The sequence below is a fragment of the Stegodyphus dumicola genome, chromosome X2 (genome assembly GCF_044657685.1).
Source record: "Stegodyphus dumicola isolate Sdum_Otavi_A_Nest chromosome X2, ASM4465768v1".
Classification (NCBI taxonomy): domain Eukaryota; kingdom Metazoa; phylum Arthropoda; class Arachnida; order Araneae; family Eresidae; genus Stegodyphus; species Stegodyphus dumicola.
Genome location: NC_140781.1, coordinates 198,776,036 through 198,798,412, shown reverse-complemented (window position 1 = coordinate 198,798,412; position 22,377 = coordinate 198,776,036). Strand labels below are relative to the sequence as shown.

The 22,377-nt window shown below is 32.6% G+C and overlaps 1 long non-coding RNA gene across 8 annotated transcripts in view; it reads left to right on the top strand.

The window, feature by feature from the left end:
• Window positions 1–22,169, top strand: part of LOC146993008 (uncharacterized) — a 581,887-nt gene extending 559,718 nt beyond the window's left edge. For 7 of the 8 annotated variants that reach the window (XR_015038847.1, XR_015038846.1, XR_015038840.1 and 4 more), the window contains 2 exons: window positions 19,925–20,072; window positions 21,868–22,169. This is a non-coding gene — a long non-coding RNA (uncharacterized LOC146993008). The remainder of the gene's footprint in view (window positions 1–19,924; window positions 20,073–21,867) is intronic. The other variant, XR_015038843.1, reaches the window with a different exon arrangement.
• The last annotated feature ends 208 nt before the right edge of the window (window positions 22,170–22,377 follow it).

The window sequence follows — 22,377 nt, the reverse complement described above, 5'->3', positions numbered from 1 at the left end:
AATGGCGAGCAGAAAGTTTTTTCGAGAGGTTGTGGCAGGGAAAGAAGGGGGATCACCTTCAGACCGCTTCTCGGTGTGCTCTTCCTTAAAACTGGGGAGGAAGCTTAACTATTAGTTAGGTTCAGGGATACCTCAATTACCTGTGGTACGAAAGAAGTGCTGGTGTGGCTTCTACTTGCACATATACCTGCTATTTTCAAGATACATACGAGTTAAAACTATTTTTTTGGTGCTAGTAATATTTTATAAATCTCAAGAATTTAAAATTCTAAACGCTATTAGATTAGTTTATTTTTTATTTGATAATTAGACAAGATGTAATTATAAAATAATGATGGTGAGTAATGATTATATATTATACCTTATATATAATTAATGATAGCATAAGGCTATATTAACTGTTCATTGATGCCTTACATATCAATGAAAAACAGTTGATTTGCTTAACCTTTCTTATTTTAGAAAAGTTGCGCATTTAAAATTTATTCACTTATTACAGTGCAAGCGAGTCTACGTGCGAGCGAGCGTGTGAAAAAGGAAATAGATCCTAATCTTACAGAACAGACTTTTCTGTACCATGCATTACTTCAATGGTTTTTCAATTCCAGCACAAAATATAAAATTATAGCACACGAGGCATCATGTTTCTTTTTTCATCTTTGTCTCCGAATAATTCGTGATGCACTTAAGACTTTTCAATGAATTTTAATGATTAATTGTTACTTATTCTCTAGAGCCTAGATGCTATTCCATCATGCATCTTAAACAAAAGCGTCTACAGTGAAGAGTAAATGAAGCCACCATCCTCCCGAATCGAGCTAATTTGTTTTTAATGCAAATCTTTATTCTTTAACTACATGCAACATAACTATCATACCTAACTATATTTTATAAACTACGTGCAAACACCTCAATTAAAAATTAAATTCAATTAAAAATTTTGTGAAATAATTTCTTGTCTCTAATCCTCCTCCTATAAAATTTTCTGCAGGTGCCCATGATCGTATCTTTGGATCATAAGTACCTTTATACTTCTTAAACAAGACATATGATTATACAGATTATTATTTTTTAGAATCCCGGGAGCATGAGACATCAAAAGTGCTCTTGCATGGGTAATCCAGTTGCTAGCCGAAAGTATTAACCACTTATATCATGACAGAAAAATGCGGTAATTCTTACTATTTACTTGGGTAAAATTATTAAATTTAAACAACTTCAAGACATTTCGGCCATATGATTTGTGCAAATTATCTCGTAATTTTACGTCACATCTTTATTTTTCTCTCACTCTGTTATGATGAAGAAGAGCTGAAGAGATGCAGATGAATATCCATAGTAAGACAGTGTTGTTATACAAGCAGAAAGCCAAGAACTTAAACTTGCTTAACTTCTTATTCCCTAAAAACATATTGAGCAGTTTACTTAGCCATGAAATATGCTTTGAACTCATCCTTAATTGCTATTGTCTCAACAGTTTTCTAATTCGTTCTCGCTAAGCTCAGCTGAGTCACCTGCTTATGATTTATTACTAATACGAAGAATCGATATATAGTTTACATGAGATATTTTTTCTGAAAGTGAAAGAATTTATTATGATAGTATATGAAATGAAATCGAAGTTATTTTCTGAAAGAATAAATATGCGGAAAGCAAAAGGCCTTTTAGTGTAAAGGACAAATAAAGAATAATAATTCTTTGATTATGATCTATAGTGATATTTCAAAACAGCGTTTACCGTCTATATTCTATTTTCATAAATTACTTTCCATGTCAAGAATTCGAGTGCTTCTCGAACTTCTGTTCCTTTAGTGCATGAAATAGAAATATTTTCTTCCCTTGAACCGTTTCTTTCCATACAAGAAGTGAATTACTAGTTTCAAATAATACACGTCCTTAAAAGCATAAGTTTATTTTAAATAAAAATGCATACAGGAGTGATTCAAAAACTGTAAAGGCAGGTAAAGGGGACCCAAATTAGCAAATTTTGTAGCAGAATTCGAGTACGAAAAGGACGCTGGAGCGCAAATCGTCATTCCCCGTGAGGCTTTCGAACGGTATATATCGCTATATTAAAGCGGAGTTCGTCGATTTGCATTTTATCTATAGCACTGGTGACGAAAACTGAACAGCTGCTCAAAACGATGTACGTAGAATCATTCCCGAGTAAACAGCTGCCGAATCCCCTAACGTTGGAGCACATTAACCCGAAATCGAATCGTTCCGTGCTTGCAGACGTGGATGTGGGGGTGGGGAAGTTAATATAGATCTTTGCAATTGGATCAGACAGTATGAGCATGATCCTTGATCACCACGACCACCAGATGACTGTGAGAGTTGAAGAGGACTGTGTGTTTCATGTTCATAAGTTAATGTGAAGACAATATGCTTAACATTTCGACACCTAAAATTTTTGTAGCTATTTAAAACTTTACAGCTTTATGAAGTGTAAGTCATCAAACTTTAATCTCTATTTTATCAAGCCCTAATTTGAATAAAAATAATTTATCATTCCATTATTTTATTAATAAGTATTATGTTTCAGGTTCTATGAGTTGTTTAACTGAATAACTTCGGTAAAATTAATAGACAAATGGAGTAAAGCGTTCATCGCTACGAAGACGCACTTAAATACGAATTAACCAAACAAAAGTATACGTTATTGTAAAGATAATATGTTTGAACAGTTCAAAAAATCAATTTAGCTCTATGATGTACGTTTCTATCTTGCGCTCGCTTTATATATATATATATATATATATCTGTAATATACTAAGTGTTTAGTCGTCAATCCGGTACTTTTAACTTCTGGTTGTAGACATGGCTAGGTGGATAAGGCAGGAATAAGACGTTGACAAAACTAATTTCGGCGAATCATCCTCTTTATTTTTAGGCACATCAAAAATTATTTCTTTGGCAGACAAATTACTCTTCTATCATAGTTGAATACAAATAATTTTTATATATGCAGATAAAAAGCTACGACACTATTTCAGGCAGAGAAGCATAAGCGGCGCGGAGCTGTTTGTACGGCAGAAGTCAGAAAAAAAGGGAAGCATAGTGCTCGTGACTTAGTATTTATACTTTGTAGGTGCAGAGAGTATTCTAAGCTATGATTGGTCAATATTAATTTTAGTAACCTTTTTCAAGCAGTGTTATGTAATTTTGGAATGATCTCGAATTTGGGAGGACAGCTGAATTTAGGGGGGAAGCACCAAATTTAGAATGTTAATTTTGAGGTCGCCAATTATTTTTTTAAAGCAGCCATCCTATTTTATTATATCTTACATATCCCCCCTTCAAAAGAAAGGTCGGGAGAGCAGGGTGGCATAAAAGTATTAGCGAAGCAAGAGAGAGTTTAGTATATGAAGAAAGATATGAAGAAGCATTAAGGCCATAGCCATTAGTTTTGCCTATGCCTCGTCATTATTCATGACCTTTCTCATACATAGATTATGTAAAACTTAAACAACTAATTTACAATCACTGCATTAACAATATAATTTCCAAATAAACTAACTAATAAATTAAGACAAAATTTAGGACAAATATAATGTTAAAAGTCCTTTATACCTTTGTGAGAAAATGTCTAATGTCCTTTTGAATGTTGAATGAAACGTTTATAAAATCTGTTGACTAAAATAATTCCACCAGGTAAATGTTCAAAGCTCACTAAAAGTCTTTCAAAGTAAATGTTCACATGTTTTTCCTAAAATAAATGTTCACTTAAAAATCTGTCAAATTTCTGTTGATAAACACATTTCCATTATAGTATATATTGAATTATGAACTTTCATATACTTTCATATTCAGTAAAATATAATTTTCAAGTTACTTTCATATTCAGTAAAATATAACTTCCATATTCAGTAAAAATTTATCTTTCCTATTCAGTAAAATATAAGTTTCATATTTAATGAAATTAAAGTGAAATATAATACTCAATTTTACAATTAATTAAATAAGTCCTTACATACGCATACTTAATACTACAAAAATATAATAATATGATGCAATGCTACATAATGCACTAACACTTTGACTATTAAATTCCCATGTCCTCTCTAACGAAACCAGCGTACTTATTTGCTGGTGGTTGGGGGATGCTTAAATACAATTGGTCAAAAAACCTCCGTTCCTTAAAAAGGGTAACTGGTTTTTGGCATTTTACAATTGTCAAAGTTTTTTGTTTTATTTCAAAAATCTTTCATATCAATAAAAATTCAACATTATACAAAATTAAAATTGAAATTAAAGATAAATAACTTGTATAATCAAGTTAAAGTCTTTTTAAATTTTGCAAAAATATAATTAATTTACCCTATAATAACAAGAAAGAAAGGGGAAAATTCTGCTTTTTCTTTTTTTCTTTTTTTTTTCGGGGGGGGGCATTAAAATTACCATAATTTATTTGTTAGAATCTCCATAATTATAATTTTAGGGAAGGCATTTTAAAATATAAAAATTTTGTATGCATCATTCATAAACACAACAAATTTCAAACTTTTCACTATTATTAAGACATTTAAAATTTACTTATTCTTTAATAAACCTAAAGACCCCACAGCTTTCTTTAATTCAAACATTTCCATGGCAAAAACACTTAAAATTGTATGTATATCATGAGCGGTTAAGTGTCGCTTTGGCAGTCGCTTATAAAGACCCCCGTTCTTTGTTTAAAGGCAACTGGCCTTTTTGAACTGCACAGTACATTCCATTTATAAATAAAAAATAATTATATGAAAAAATTATAAGGTGAGAGTCATTTTTTTTTACAAAACCAATGTGTATAAGAAATTATCGTAAATGTATGATTAAAGAATATGTTGCCTACGAGGAATTATTCTAGTGTGCGAGGAAATCTGGAAATAAAGATGATAATTAGCTGAACTTAGTTTGGTATCAACTTCTTCCTCTCGCCCTACAACTCAGCCAGCACGACTGTGCTTCGAAATTATGACATATATGTAAAATATAAAAAAATACGATGGCTTTGCTCTACGCGAACACGTAACCTTTAATTAACTTTCTGCATTCAGGATCTTCCCCCTAGACCAGTACCCTCTAGAATTTGCTAGCCTATTACGTAACCGCTACTATAAATACTGAGTACGTGCCATTTTTCAGTCAGACTACTTCTTGATATCCCTGCTATAAGAGATCTTCTTGATCTTCTTGATGTCGCTGCTACCTTTGTTAGAATTAGTTATGACGCAGAAAGTTTAAGTTCAATCCTGTTTAGTTAAAATCACTATGGATATGTAAGTTAGAAAGTTTCATATAAAAGGAAAATGATCTGCTAATTAGATTAAATAAAAATGGGCAATTAAAAGCTAAATCATTTTGCCTCGTCATTTGGATCCTGCAAAAAGAAATGCCTGAACTTTGATGCCAAGCTTCACCGCGACTGCCGAAATATCACATATATATATCATGGTTAAATGCTATTTATCAAATCCTACGTTAAATAAAAATAGCTTGTAGAAATATTAGGTAATTTTTTGAAAGCAGGAGATGTGAAAAATGAGCAATACCCACGCCGGGACTCGAACCACGGTTTTCTTGAATACGTGTCGAGTGTGCTGACCATTACATCACGAAGGCATGCTAAAAAAGCGGGAAAAATACCTCACATACCACCGCCCCTTTTAAAGGGCGACTGGGTATTATTAGATGATCCAATCGTCAAATTTTGATGGTGGAGATTCATCATCCGCCACTTTTTTTTAGTTCGGGCGGCACTGTAGAAACATTAGGTATTTTTTAAGAGCAGAAGATGTGAAAAATGAGCAACACCCTCTCCGGTACTCGAACCACGGACCCCTCGAATACGCGTCGAGCGTGCTGACCACTACACTACGAAGGCATACTAAGAAAGCGGGAGAAATACCTTACAAGTTGAATATGCTGTTATTTTATTAAGAAGTGGGGTTTAGGTTGTAAGAATTATGTTAATTTTATTAACAGTTAAATTTTAAGTTAAAGTTCCTTTCCTGTCAAATTCTTAACTTCAACTTACTACTTCCGGCCAGAAGTAGTTTTGGAATATGCTGAATATTTAATGAGAAGGAGCGGTATTTAAACCACGAAGTTACTTACTGAGACAGAGAGAAACAGAGTTTCTGAACTACGCGCGTCTGCCTTTTTGGCCGCTCTCTCTCTCAAAGCTGTTTTACGCTCGGCCGTACTCAGGCCCTTGCTAAGCTTCGTAGTAAAATAGGTTAAGAGGCCAACTCTCATTGAACCTTGATAGCTTCGACATACTTAGTTAGTTAATCTTAGTTTTAGTTTAATTCTTAGTCTTTTAAGTTCAAGTCCAAAGTGCGGACTTTATTTGTTCACTCCCAGGCGGAGTTTTGTTAAATCTTATAGAAATAATAAAGGGTTATTTACCCTTCTCTCTTGTTGTTTCCTGTCTTCGAACTCTAGCGATTATTCGCTTATCAGTTCCTAGGTTCCTCACTTCCAACATTAACTTAGAATTTCAAGTGAGGGACCTTACAAGGTTTTGTGAGTTATTAAACTGAATATTTTGTTAAAATGAATAGACCAATGAAGTAACAGGTTTATTGCTTAGGAAACATATTTAAATACAAATGAATCAAATGAACAAAGAAGTATATATAGAATTTTACAAATAAATATCCATGTTGTATAAATTGAGTACCGGTCAAATTGATTCAGTATTTAATATGAGCATCTTCCACTTTAAATCAATATGTGCCATTAATATTTGCTGCATTCTTGTACGAGTTCGTGGATTTGGAGTCATTGATGACAGCACTTGATGAAGAATGAAAGCACACTTTATTAGCCAGTATTATTCAGGACAGCTCCAAAAGCACGTTTACAATCATCTAAAAACTACGACAAGCACACCAAAACTATCAGCGACACAGCCTTCAGGCTATCAGCCTATAACGGTGAAGACAGCTTCACGGCAAAGCACCAGAGTATACAGCTCCCGACTCGGTTGAGTCCTTCTCGGAACTCTACGTACTCTCGAGATTCCATGGTTCGTCACCGTCTGCTGCAGCATGAACTGCGTGCAAGGGTTCCTCTGCGCAGGATTCCCTTGTCCCTGAATCACAGACGCCTACCAGTGACAGTCCGCACTCTAGTGGGCCATTGTTCGTGGCATGCCCTGTAACAACAAGTTGTTTTCTCCAACTACCGGAAAAACCTCTCTGTTTTCCGGCTACAATCCACAGTGTGTTATCCAGCGTTATACCGCACAAACGCCTGCCATCAAGATGTGGACAGCTATTGGTTTTAATTGTCGATTCTATCGAGAGCATACTGCGAGAAACCTCAGCAGTGATCGCTACGTAAGGGAAATTGTGTAGCCAAGAGGTCCTTTCCATTCTTCGACGCATTCCGGGCGCTATATTTCAGCAGGATAATAACCATGCACGTGCTTCTCAGACCGACCAAGCCTTCTTTAGGGCATAACAGGTTTCGCTTCTTCCATAGGGGGCCTGCGTATTCCCAGATATGTCGCCCATTGAGCATGTCTAGGATTTCATCGATCGTCGACTCGCTCGTACAGCTGGTGAGATACAGACTAAACTCTGACGTCAAGTCGAAGCCATATGGAATGACATTTCCTGGGACTACATTCAGAACCTGTATGCTTCAATACCACGACGTGTACAGGCTCTAATAGTTCAGCACGGCGGACACGCATGACGTCTGATATTCTTTTTTTTTTCCCTTTAAAATTTGAACGTTTATTTATACCATTATCAGTAATATGTGGGATAAATTTCATTCATTTCCGACAATTCCTTCATGGTGTTGTAGTTTTCACAAACATTAATGTATTATATTAGTTTTCTATGGTTTCTTGAAGCTGGAGCATTACACATGTTTGTGTTTATGTATGTGAAATATTTCAGTCTATAACAGTTCCTTCAGTAAAAGAAATGCAACATGAAATATTTACTGTTAAAAGCATGCTATATGTTTATTTTAAAATTTAATGTTTGTTGGGGAGTATTACAGACAGTAATACACGGTGAACTTCGTTAAAATTGATGTTTTGGGGTCTAAAGGCTTTGGTCGAATTGTCCTGCATAAAACGTTTTTGCCATTTTTGTTTAGAATAATTGGTAAGATTAATGTTTAGCGCTAAAATCTACATCTACAAAAGACATTTACGAATCTGTGCATTAAATATCTTTCTTTTATGCTAGATGCCCACAACTGCAGTGATCTCGTCTGTGTTACTTGGTCATCTAGGCTGTCTGTGTTAAAATCTGTTCGATTTCGTTACAATGTTGGGCACAATTTGGAAACTATATTACATTCTTAAAATAGACGCGACTGAAAAATGCTTCTTCAAGCATAAACGTCGTACTGCCACTTTACTTACGTTTGTATTCTTAGAACAGCATTTAACTTAACAGCGCATTATAAAATACGCATGAAAAGAAGTTTCTTTGTTGCTAAAAGGTTCAGGAATATGAAAGTCATTGCTTTCTTGAAAAATCTGTATTTTTTTTTATTTAAATCGCTTTACAAATACTATAATTCGTGAAATAATTTGAAACATTTATGCTTTGCATATCCCTCTTCAGCTTCACAGTTTCCCAAAAAGTATTTTCAACTTTATTCTATAACGCAATTGGCCTTTAAAATTTAATAGTGTGCAAAATATACAAAGAGCCTGGGTGTGGGTCATGAAAACATGTAATTTGTTTCTATACTAGTCTACTTTATTGCTCATTACCATAAAATAAACCCAAATTAGTTATAAAATGTTAAATGTCTGCTAATATGTTAGCACACAAACACTTGCAGACTTCACATGATTCCATAAGCAAGCATTCCATAAGCTGTAAGTGAAATTCAATCAATCATAAAGGTGAACCAAAAACATAACTAATTTAAGTAAAAATTGTACCCGAATAACAGTTATTAGATAGTATTAACAACAAGAATCAGGAAATTTTTTTTTAGAAGTTTGCAGTAGTTTCGAATGTTTGACTACAGAATCTTCTTCTTCAGGTGCAGAAATGAAAAGGATGAAAGACAATATGCAATACCAGTTAAAACAAATCCTTCGAAACTTGTACTGCGAATTTTTAAAAATTACAGGCATTTCCTGTTGTTTAAAATTTTTAATAATCATAAACTTAACTGTTGTGCCTATTGTTCTCTTCAGATATCTCTGTGATTGTCTGTAAGACTCTCCACTACTAGAATGAGGAAATTGAGTTGGAATTGAGATGACGTGCTGCGAGTACCCTTTCGAACGCTTTTGACACTAGTCATCTGCACTTAAGAATTCATCACTCCATTAAACTGAGCATTTGAATAGAAATGGGATTTCTCGCAGTTCTTAATTAGCTTCCCTCGTCTCCCTAATGTAGACTTTGTCACATAGCAGTACTTTAATAACTCAGTAATCAGCATATGAAGCATGTATAATTATACTGGCACTGCTATCAAAGAGCTGAAAAAAGTTATAACGTATTCCCCCCTTAGCATATGCTTACGAGGTGTAACTGGATAGCACATCCGGCTAGTAATCGGGAGGTCCGGTGTTCGCATTCCAGCCGGAGAACTGAACAGTTTGCACATTTCCATAAACTAAAACTTAATGAATCGACAAAGTTACGATATTTCAGTGCTAACAGACGGTCAGCTCCTCGTGTAAATAGACGATCTAAACTCACAATATCGTTGAATGCATTGCAATACTAGAGAAGCATTATCTTTTTCAAGATTTTTCTATCGTTCTTTCAGCTTGCTGTAATCTTACATTAAAGCATTTTATATTGATTTATTGTAAGTTATTTATTGCTGTTCCTACAATAAAGCTTACTTTATTGTAAGAACACAGGGCAGCATACAAAATATGTGTTAATCTCTTGTTTATGTTACCACCAAAGTTTTTAGTCAACAGCGAGGCATTAATTGTCAAGTTTTTCGAGAAATTAAAATTTTGCGCTCATCTGATATCAGCGTCTCTAAACCCCGCATTTCATTTCGTATTCGAGAAATTTATTAATTCTGTTAAAATCACTTCATTAAGTTTCGCTAAATATTTTACTTGTGATATTTACCATCATGTCCCCCCCTTCATTAAACGAGAAAATAGCATAAATATATATCAAAGTTCATCTTAGAAACAAAATATCTTCCGAAATTTATGATATTTAGAACCTGGAAGAAGTTTTAACGTGAACTTACAGCGCCATCTCTTAGCGAATACAGGAAACATTTCATCGCATTACGGGATCTGAAATTTCCAGTTCAGTTTACAATTAATTTTCTATTTCAACTTTTCATAGATCTCATAATAATTCACTTTTTAAATGTACCTAATCTACCTTCTCTTTTTTAAAATAGCTTCCATTTTATTCTACATGTGTTATAATCTCATCTGAATTTATCGTGTTGTAAGTTGTTACTAAGATATGACATTTGCTTTTGTTTGTTTTAAGAATAATGGAGTTAATTTGATTTAAATTAGAACAATTTTTATATAATAGCTTTGAAAAATCATTAAATTTCATATCGATAATATGTAAGTTATACCTATTCGTATTTCAAGCAAGAGAACTTGTATTAGCATGTTCATTAGATATTTAAAAATGTCTGTAAATAATAATCATGAAGATTTAAAATTCCAAATATTTATAAATTGCAGAACTACCAATGATCTGTTTCTGTATAAAAAACGTTTATTAACTTTAGGATTTCCCAAGAAATAAAATCAAGCATTTTTTATCGTTTAACTTTTCAATTACCAACCTCCTTTCTCTTACAAAACTCTGATTTAATTTTAATGCCTTGTTTTTTTATTAATTATATATATAAATTTATAAATGCTCATGATCATATTTATTAACTTTTCATAATAATGAAAAAAAGATATTTTTGTTTTCTTTACTCTAATGTGATAAAAATAAAATCAAAATGTACATTAAAGTGATGAGAATTAAATACCCCTCAGAATTAATGTAATCTTAAAAATCACTAAATTGAAAACTCATTTTTCAGCTTCAAAATCCTTTTAAATATAATTGCGAGTTTTTAAGCTTGGCAGGCGTTTGGTAATGGAGTTAAGTCTCTCATTTCGTATTAATGCCTAACTGACAATACGTAATTAGCACGGTAATTTCCTTATTACATTAGCTCTGATATAAAACAAAATAATGTAAAAATATTTTTATAGTGAAACAACAGTTTCTGAATTTTTTTTTCTGCAATAGAAACTGACAACAGAAAATATTGCAAGTTTTGTTTGGAAGATTTATACGTTAACTTGATTTTATTTGTATTGTTCATGTATTTTACACGTACTAAGTTACCCCATTTTTTTAATCTAGTCACTGAATTTATAAGATGTAAGTTTCAGCTTTTAAATGAATTTCACGTTAAACCTAATATTAATAAATAAGGAAAAATATTTTTAAATTTATTACCTAATCATTGAATTTCTAAAGCGAAATTTTAAGTGTTTAATTGGATTGCGTTCTCTACCTCTATCATTCGATTAAGTTGCGTTCTGACACGCCAAAGATTTAGTGATATGTGTTACGATTATAACTAAAACATATATCAGATGCTATATTAATAATACTACGCATTTCCTCAGATATGAATAAGACTAATATAATAGAGGAATAAGGCAAAAACATTACATTTTGCATATTCTCAGTCATGTAAAGACCCTTACGTGAAAGAAATACAAGTACTAAACGATCTACATCAGTAATATTTAATGTATGTCACTAGATTTTTATGAGCATAAGTTACGCACTTTCATATATCAGTTCCTTGATGTATTAATGAATACTGTTAATATGCATCAATATATTTCATCAACATGTAAAGGAAGCTATACTATATAAAACTATATGACCCTAAATGTTAGATTTTCTTTTTCGCCGATTAAGATCAAAATGTTTTTCTATATAAAGCTGAGTTCTGATATAGTTTTTTCAAATTTTCAAATTTTATAGCTATAAATTTTATAATATTTTCAAATTTATATATTCAAATTTTATAGCTATAAATGACAAAAATGCGCAAAAAAATTTATAAAATAGCAAGATATGCTTTAACTAATACACAGTTAGTAACACAATAATAAAAACCTAATAGCCCTTAAAGAAATAAAATAAAGTAATAAGCCAAATTAGTCTTTAAAATATAATTTAATTAGCATAATCTAAGCTGAGAAGTTAAAGTATTCAGTGAAGCTGCTAAAAACGACAAAACTTTCAACCAAAAAATAGCAAACTGGTGTATAAATCCAATGAACAACCTATCTGATCTGTTCACTCACTACTTTTCTTAGTTTTTATTTTCACATACATCAATAAAATAGTTAGTCGTGCAAAAAAGTACTTTACTAAATTTATTAAAGGAATGGATAATCTTCATAATACAATCGATCCCGGTAATTTTTTTACCGTTTGATACTAGGCAAAATCAGATGACTTTTCTTGACAATTTGAAAATGAAAATGTTTCCTCTCTCCGCTAATCAAAAGGTCAAAGTTCACATAAAGTTCTTTCTCTGTGCTATCCGTCAAATACTGGCTTATTTCATTAAAATGGTAGAATAAAAAATGTTAATGTACTTGAAATAAAGCGAAATATGAAATGTTAAACTTTTAATTTCAATTAAATAACCCGCTTTTTTAATGTCTTCCAAACACTCTCCAAATATAAGCATACAAATGCTCTCAAAACTAAGCGCTTGAATGTTGCAATAATCTCAAAATTATTAAACTTCAGATATTTTTCTTCATTTTAGACCAGTAGTTCTCAACCGTTTTTGCTCCATGCACACCTTTCATCGACTGCTAGATGATCATTCTTCTCTCCATTCCAAAACTCGAAAAATACATATACATTTATTTAAATCTAGATTATTTTTATGTATTTCATAAATTTAAACAAGAAAAGGTATAAAAAATGTTGATAAAAACTAAAACTTGAATAAAAGATTTTTTTTTTTTTTTTTTTTTTTTTTTACATTCATAAAATAAAACTAAGCATTTAACAGGTAGATAAAAGGCTAACCGCATGCCCCTCCCCCCCCTGAAACTATAAAATTCCACCCTAGCGGGAATTCTTTCCGCAGTTGAGAACCCATTTTTAGAAATTTTTGAATTTTAAAGCTTTATACAAAAAAAATTAAAATTTCTTAGCAGTTGATATGAGAAGGATGTAATTATCAAATTGTAATTTATTTTCTAATAAATATGATTAAAAGGAGTGAATAAATTTCCTTCAATTAATTTTCTTTTTTACGTATACAAATTTCATATCCCTGCAAAAATAAAAGATAATAAACACATTTAAAAATGAACATAAAAATGCTATACGCAAATTTTTGCATGCATCATTGGTTCATTGTACAGATGTAAGGAACTGATAGTCATTTCTCTCTTAAATGTGCTGCGTTAAGATGAAGAGAGGTATAGAACTTAGAGGGAAAGTGACAAGAAAAATAATTGTTTCATAAAAATATAATTAATTTTAATTATTGTTTCAAAAATAAATCTTGTAATAAGATTGTTAAGTTCATTAATAGAACTGCTGGTGTTTCACAAAATATAGCAAAAGAGTTCTGTGATGACAGTAAAAAATGAAAGAACTCTAAGGAAGCCCGCAATTAAGAAAAAATAACAGTCTTGTGACTTGACTCTATTATCTATTCAGCACCCACCAGCGGCCGAGCGGTAAAGTCGCTGAACACTGGTAGTTCGGTCCGAGGTTCATAATGTTCCCGCGAACGAATTCAAAATGTTCCCGCGTTCAAACGAATCCCGCGAACGGGCTGGCTGCATGGGCCTTTTTCGTGGTTTTCCCCATGTGTAACGTGTATACGAGCCAATTTCCCTTAGAAAGTCCTTCACGAAGGCATCCCTCCCCTTAGGCAGATAGCCCTAGTGTGCTTTGCCATAATTAAATACACCAACACCTATTATCTATTCAGCAACAGTATAAAATGCGCCGAAGACCCTAAATTTTTTCTTTCTTCAGACAACGAGGTATCTTGTGCAACTGTTACAAGGTTACACCTAGTTATTCGGCTGGTTGCAAGTAAAATTATCGTTGAATGTTGTCAGGTTTCTTCTAGCTGAGGAAGAAAGCAGCTGCTGATGTTCGTGCAAAAATTTATGTTTGTGAAGTGATAACATACAAGAGGGTGATGTGTTTCACATGCAGTATATATTTCATTTAAACAGCGTTAACCATTGAACACTATCGACATCAAACCAATCGTGAAACCTGGTCAATTAAGGCTGGTATTCCCTTTACGAGTACAAAATGAGAATTTCTACAGTAGGTGCAGTAAAAATTGTCAATAAAATATTCAGTGGAAGAACGACTAATAACAGATCATTTGCCGTCAGTTTTCTAAACTTCACTCAGAGAAACTTTTCAAACTTCTAACTTTCAAACTTCTAAACTTCACTTCATTTCTAAACTATGAGGTTAAAAAACAAATCCAGTGACCGTAGTCTTTTCTGCATTTATTCGAATGAATTAGAGGATTTAATCGAATCATATTCATGATAAACTTAACGAACATTGCCCAGATACTAAATGTACGTTTTTCATCTGTTTCACTCCATTTGAGAATAATAAGAAAAGAAAGAACGAATCTTACGAACTCATTGAGGAAATAAAGCACGGCATTTGGAAGTGTGTTTTTCTACCTTAACAAAGAAGGTTCTTGCAACTGATTATGACTGTGGGTGAAAAGCAAGTATTCTGCGATAATCGTACCCGCTCATCCCAAATGTTGCAAGTGACAAGCGGTTTAGGAAGCACTCCAAAGACACCTTTGCTTTCAAAGTATGGCAGTCTTCTGCTGATGTTATACACTACTTATTCTCTCCACGAGATAAAACGATAAATGCAGCTGCATATTGCACAGATATGCAGCAAATGCATAACAAATTGGGACATAAACAACCAGTACTTGTGAACAGATAGGAAGCCCTATTGCTTCATAATAGATTCCGACTGCATGTGGAAGTGTCAACCGCGCACAAAATCAACAATTTGGAATGCGACGTTGTACCTCATCCTCCATACTCCTCTGACGTTTCCCCTTTTACCATGTTTTCGGCATTTGAGTCATTTTTTGTCCGAGAAATGGTTTGCTAGCGACGCTTCAATTTATCCGGCTTAGAAAAACTTTATCTCTTCAGAGACACTGATTTTTACAAAGGTATGACAAATACCCTTGACGTGTGATTGCAACAATGATTGATATTACTGGACTTTGAATAAACAGATATTCTTCTTTTCATTCTCTTCTTTTTTTAATTGTCCTTAAAATCTACCATTTCTTTTGCAACAACCCAATATAAACTAAATTACACTTGTTCAACTTTCCCTGGCTAGACGAATTTTCATTTTTGGATTTCAAGTTCAGTTTTAACTTCAAGGATACAGACAAGAAGTAAAATTTAGCTAAAAGGTTCACTAAAATCTATGTTCTAAGCTAAAAATTAGCCACCGCTACTTGGGAGTCTCAGAAATTCATATGTTTAAGCTCAGTTACTTTCAGCGTCTAACTAACCAGGTTTCGTCTACCTCAGCATCTAAACGGCTATAGTTAGAACCTGGATAGTTAACAAATATAAATGTGGCTCGCTAACAAACATAAAAATCATTCCAGCAAAACTCTTATCAGCACACAGGTGGGCATTTCAGAAATAAACAGCTTTCTAGCGATTGCTATAGCTCTCTCCTACCAACTACAGTTTTGCTCCCTGTTCAAACTCAAGCTAATTTGCATTCTGGTGATGGCCGATAAATCAGATAGAGGGTGTAGAAAAGAATCAACAGAAAAATAATATGTTAGCTAAAATAACCCTTACACTTTTTCGAATATTTTAAAACTAAATAAATTTGTCGAAGTTAACCGCTTGTTAATAGAGATACATAAAGCTTACGAAAACTTTCAGCAGATTAGAAAGAGAAGTTGAGGGATAATATGAACAAGTACGCCATTGTTACAACCAATGAAAGTAGCATCACATATAATTATATGGATATGAATATTTAATTTCAATCAGGGCGCCACTAGGCAGCAATGGTCAAATTTTTCAGCTAGACTGCCTCATTTGACTCAATAAAACAGAGGTTTGAAGAGAAAGAAAAAATTATATCAAGGACAAGCAATCAAGTAGCCAGAATATTAATCTGGTTGAAAATGTCTGAAGACAGCTTATAAACCCTCTTCATACTAATAATAAAACGTAGTTCTACTGCAAAAGAAATTGAAATTAGCAGTATGTCTCTGTTAGGATAAAACAGATATTAAATACATACAAATATTGGTTAATGATATGTAATTTACTTACTTATTAAGTCAGATGAATGTCCACCCAGTTTAAAATTGAACGGATGATATCGTATAGGTCAAAAATGCAAGTGTATTTATTATTTTTTACAGCAAACTTGGAAGTAATTATATATTTATATTTATAAACATTAAACTAATACTGAAGGCTATCTTCAGACCTATTATTAAAAGACTGCGAATTTATTAGCTTATTGATGTTTCATTCCGCAATAGTATTCCTAAAAAAGATGTTTGCATTTACAATCTTCTTACAAACTATAAATAGTTAATGATAAGCTAACAATAAAGAAATAGTTAATGATAAACTAACAATAAAGAGAAAAATTTTAGTTTTAATTTTACCTCTATTACATAGTTTACACCTATAATAATCGATAAATACTTAATCTTGAATCGATAATAATCGATTCTAAGGCTTAGAAATGTAATCTGACGAGGCTTTTGATAATCTATTGGGTTGGCAACTAAGTAATTGCGGATTTTTTTTTTAGAAAATCAGACAATTTTTTCATGTAACTAAATAACCTTATTCTGTAATGTATTGCCCATTTTGATCAATGACCTTTTGCCATCTTTCAGGCAGCGTCATAATCCCACGTTCATAAAACTTCTGGTTTTTATTAGCAAAATACTGAAACAGGTACGATTTGACATCATCATCATTATTGAAATTTTTACCATTCAAGGAGTTTTGTAAAGATCGAAACAAAAAGTAATCAGATGGTGCGAGGTCAGGACTATATGGTGGATGTGGCAAAACATCCCAACCAAGCTCCAATAATTTTTGCCGAGTGACCAAAGATGTGTGTGGCCTTGCATTGTCATGATGGAATACAACAACTTTTCGATTTGTCAATTCGGGCCGCTTTTCTTCAACTGCATTGTTTAATTTCGTTAGTTGTTCAATGTAGACATCAGAATTCATCGTTCGGTTGGGTGGTAAGAGTTCAAAGTAGACAATTCCTTTGTAATCCCACCAAACTGATAACAAAACCTTCTTTTGATGAATATCAGCTTTTGATGTTGTTTGAGTTGGTTCACCTGGCCTGCTCCACGATCTTTTCCGCTTGATATTGTTGTAAACAACCCATTTTTCATCGCCAGTTATCAGTCGTTTTAAAAATGGATCATTTTCATTACGTTTCTTTAGCAAATCGCAGCTGTTAATGCGTTGCGTTAAATGCGTTTCTTTCAGTTCGTGAGGAACCCATGTATCGAGTTTTTGAACATAGCCAAGTTGTTTTAAGTGATTTTCAATGCATGTATGTGATACATGAAGCTTCTCTGCAATCTCACGTGTTGTACTGTGACGATCCGAATCGATTATTGCTTTGATTAGGTCGTCATCAACTTCAACTGGACGACGAGAGCGTTTTTCATCTTTGAGTGAAAAATCACCAGAACGAAATTTGGCAAACCAATTTTGACACTGCTGTTCTTTTAAGGCTTCGTCACCATAAACAGCACATAACTTTATATGAGCTTGCGATGCGTTTTTCCCTTTGCGAAAATAAAAAAGCAAAATATCACGAAAATGTTCCTTTTGATTTTCCATTTTTCAACGAACGCCGAACGAAAACTACGCAACTGATCAAAAAACTTTTTTTACTGATTGACAGCTGAATTGCCAACTATCTAATAACAAAATGTGGTTTACATTTGCACTACGTCTGCAACCCTAAAAATTCAACTGAAGCCATCTATGAGTGAAATCCGCAATTACTTAGTTGCCAACCCAATAGTACAAGCAAAGCAAACTTTTCCAATTCCCATTTTGTTTGTTGCGCCGCACATTCCACCGACAAGCACATACAGTCACTTAGTAACAGACAAGGGCCCCGATAGCATATTCTTTCACTCCGCAGTAAGAAGAATATACTTCGAAAGTTGTTGAGAAAAATAATTTTAAAAGTATTTACCAGCGTTAAATACTGCTTCACAAATTACTGGTACGGAAAATAAAATGACGCATAGTATATATATGTATATAAGAAATGAGAAAGTAAACAAATAAAAATATCAATATTGGAAACTGGAAGAACATCAGCTTGCAACGCAAGTATCAAGTTCGAACGTATAGCGGAAATGTAGCTGATGTTTATTGATCCTTCATCTCAATGATAAAAAGTAAATAAAAGAGCGCATTTACTTCCAAATTTCTAAGTCGTCTAATATTGTGACTTAGAAGTTTAAAAGTCATGCACCCTCACTCAAGTCTAAAAAAAATTGATTCTTTTCCCCCTTCAATAAACATCACAATTCCCGATTTCGCCATCTTCTCTGGCCACTCGAATGTTACAGGGTTGCCGCCGGTAATGGGGGTTTTCCCGCCAAGGATATCTATGAATCATACGTCGCCAAATCCATCGATGAGACAGAAACTCTTTCGAAATCAAATGCAAATATTATTGCAGACATTTAACAAGCAAAATATAATTCAGAAACTCCGCTTTATAAAATTTCAGACTTTATTTAAATTACTCTTTCCTCTAGGAACGCACGTTTTTAATTAATGTTCACTTTATAGATTTGAAAGCCACACTCTTGTCTTGTTCTGAGGATAGCAAAAATCTTGCTCCATTTCTCTTAGTTTTATACCCAGAAAATATTATTTATTCAAATATTTCATATCATTCTAATGCAATACTTCATTGAATAGTTTATCAGGAACTTTTGCCAAATTTTATTCTTTCGTAAGTTAAGCTTTCTCACACGTTTACATTCTGCAATATTTTCAAAAGGTGATCCTTTAAAAATCCTTCAGATAATTTAATTTTACTGTCCCCCTTTCCTGAGATAAAATAAATGCATATGCAGCTAAAACAAAAATTCAGATATTGCCCCACAAGCCAGTCTTTCTGAGTACCTCGCGAGCTCTCTAGAACGCATATCTAGAAAACAAGATTATTTGATGCATGAACATGTTTTTGACCCCAAAAAGCATCCTCACAACTATACGGACAGACATTAACAAACTTTTCACGTCAACTACATTTATGAAATACGGGAATATTTTCAGAATGTGAGAAACTTTTCAAAACATATCCAGAATCGGGACACTATAGTGAAATGCTTGTCTGTTCCACACAATTAGGGATGTCTCGACTTTACACTTGAGGAACATCAGTTATAAGTCAACAAGCATACTGAGGCTCTAGTGGTCTAGACATTGACTATTTAAAGCTTTAGTGACCTTAGATATATTCCACTCGGGCTTTAGTATGGCACTATGGCATTTTTTTAAAAAAAAAATTGCAATTGCTCTACGCTCTGAGCGGTTTAGCTTCCCTATTTCATATACACATGTATGCTTTTAGTACTAGTGCTGCCAAAAACAGTTTCTTCCTGAAAAACTTCTATGTTAAATGTACTATTTTTCTGCTGGCTTAAATTCTTCTGGGCGCTCTTGTATGTTTATATGTACTTTCATTTTATTGTTGTTTTGTACGAATTTCAACAGCATTTAGAGATATGTGAATATAACGTGTTTATGTGCACGTATGCTTTTGTATAATTAAATAAATAAATAAATATAAAAATATATTAATATAAGATATTTTCTCTCTCCTTCCAGCATGCTTTCTACGTGTAACGGTAGCACACTTGGTGCGTATCCGAGAGGTCCATATTCGAGTCCCAGGGAGGGCATTGCTCATTTATCCTGTTTCCTGCTTCAACATAACCTAATCAGTCTACAAAACAAATAAATAATAAATAAGTGGGTATGCATGGAAAGTACACTGTTTCCACTGGCTTATTTGTTTCTCTTTGTGCTATATATATATATGGCTGTCATTCATTTTATATATTTTATATATGCTCTATACAAATTTTAACTGCTTTTCTGTATATGTGTGTAGTATATTTGTGGATATGTAAGCACATGTACATGTGTATGTATATCCATGGAAGGGGTGTTGTTTATATAATATATGTTATTGAGCTAATGATACTATCTTATTTCTGTGTACCACTTTTAATGCTGGTAGAAATTGTAATGCTTTTTAATTCTGCATCAAATGTAACAGATCGTCAGATGTCATCTACGCTGCCATAAATGCAAATTATATTATGCATATAAATGTAAATTATATATTATATTTGCCATTATATAGAAAACTGTCTAAATAAACAGAAAAGCTGTAAAAAATACAGCCTTCCATTCCACAAACAAAACAAAAAAATAAAAAATAATCTTCAAATGAACTCGATGATTGCAGACTATAGTAATAACAATTTATTCAGAATGAAGTAGATAATTATACATGTAATATTTTACTTTCAAATATGTCAAGAAACTCATAGTGATCACCCAACTAATTCAGTTTGCTTTAAAAAAGAGTGAAAAAAACACCAGAATTTAGATTTAAAGAAAACAGAACAAGAGCTTTTCATTATTAAAAACTGTTGTGACTTAGAGGAAGTCGAATCACATCCTTTAACATTACCATCCACGCACACCAATCAGATAATCGTCCAGCTAGTTGGAGAAAAACTAGTGCGAGGTAACGAATGTATTTTGTTTTTATTAATTCTCCTGATATGAAACTCATCCAGCTAAGGTTCATGAATTTAATTGTAAAGTCATTGAGAAACATCTGTCACTGACAAAGGGCTTGGAGACATTGTAGATGACAGCACGAATCTGCCCAAAAGCTGGCCATATTTATCACCAGGGGACCGATAGAGGATCAATGTCAGTTTCAAAAATATGTCTGTGCATAATATTTTATTAAAATTTATTATGTGATGTTTATTTGTAGCATTATGAAAAATGAGCACTATTTATCAACAGCTTAAGATAGTTAACAGTAATCTGTCATCACACAGAGACACACACACAAAAAGAGTATTTCTTGACTGTGTATATAGTGAGCTTGGATATTCAGAAAGGGATAACAAGTACTATATTTTATTATTTATATTATAATGTTTTATTCTGCTTCTTATTTTTATGTTAAATAATAATTCTTAAGTAGCTAAGAATGAATGACTTTATAAAAAAACAGTCATCTCTACCTTCATAATAAATAACACTTAAGGTTTTCTCAAAATTTAATACAGTTATTCCCATACATGTTGATTTGGCATCCATAATTGTTATGGCCAAACTATTATCATCCAAATAACAGAAGAAAAAAGAATCATAAATTACAAAATACATTTTTAGTAAGAACAGGCCACATTATTCCAAAATAATTTGTACTAAAATTACAATCGTAAGCACAAATATCCAAGTATGAAATTTTAAAAAAAAGTATTGTTCTGACATCAAATATAATACTGTTTAGTTTGATTATACTACTTACCATTCTGTTCAGGGTTAAATTAAAACATCAAAATTCTCAACATCAGAGAGATACAGAAAATATATTAAAAATCTATATGATATAGTATACAGCCTCAACATGCACAATTTATCAATTAAATTTTACTTTATTTATATGTATTTTTCAAATCATGAGAAGCAGTTTTCGACTGATTTTTGTGATGAAACACTTGAAGATTATTTTCTAGGAAGGGATGCTTTCATGGAGAATGCTTCAAGGCAAACTGGCTTTCCTTCATGTTACGCATGAGAAAATCATGACAATACCTACGTAAGCAGCCCATTCACCGGGATTCAAGCTTTTAGTGTTCAGCTTCTCATCAGCTTGTCCTCTGGCACGCAATAGCCTCTTGTAATATATTATCTACAGATACGAAATCCTTCTGTATTTATATGAAAAGAAAAATTTATATATTCATATATTTAATATTAATGACAAAACCCATTTTTATACATGTCAATTAATAAAATAAGACCTTAGTGTGTTTGATTATATTGTTATGAATAAGGCTTCTGTTTCACATGAAAAAGGTTTAAGAATGTTTAAACTTAATGCATTTATAAACATTATTATGTGACATTTATAAACAATTTATTTGCATACATTCACATGTATTTTATAAAATTAATGCATACACTTCTCTTACACTAAATGATACCAACAAAAGCGTAATATAAAATTATTTTAATTAAAATAA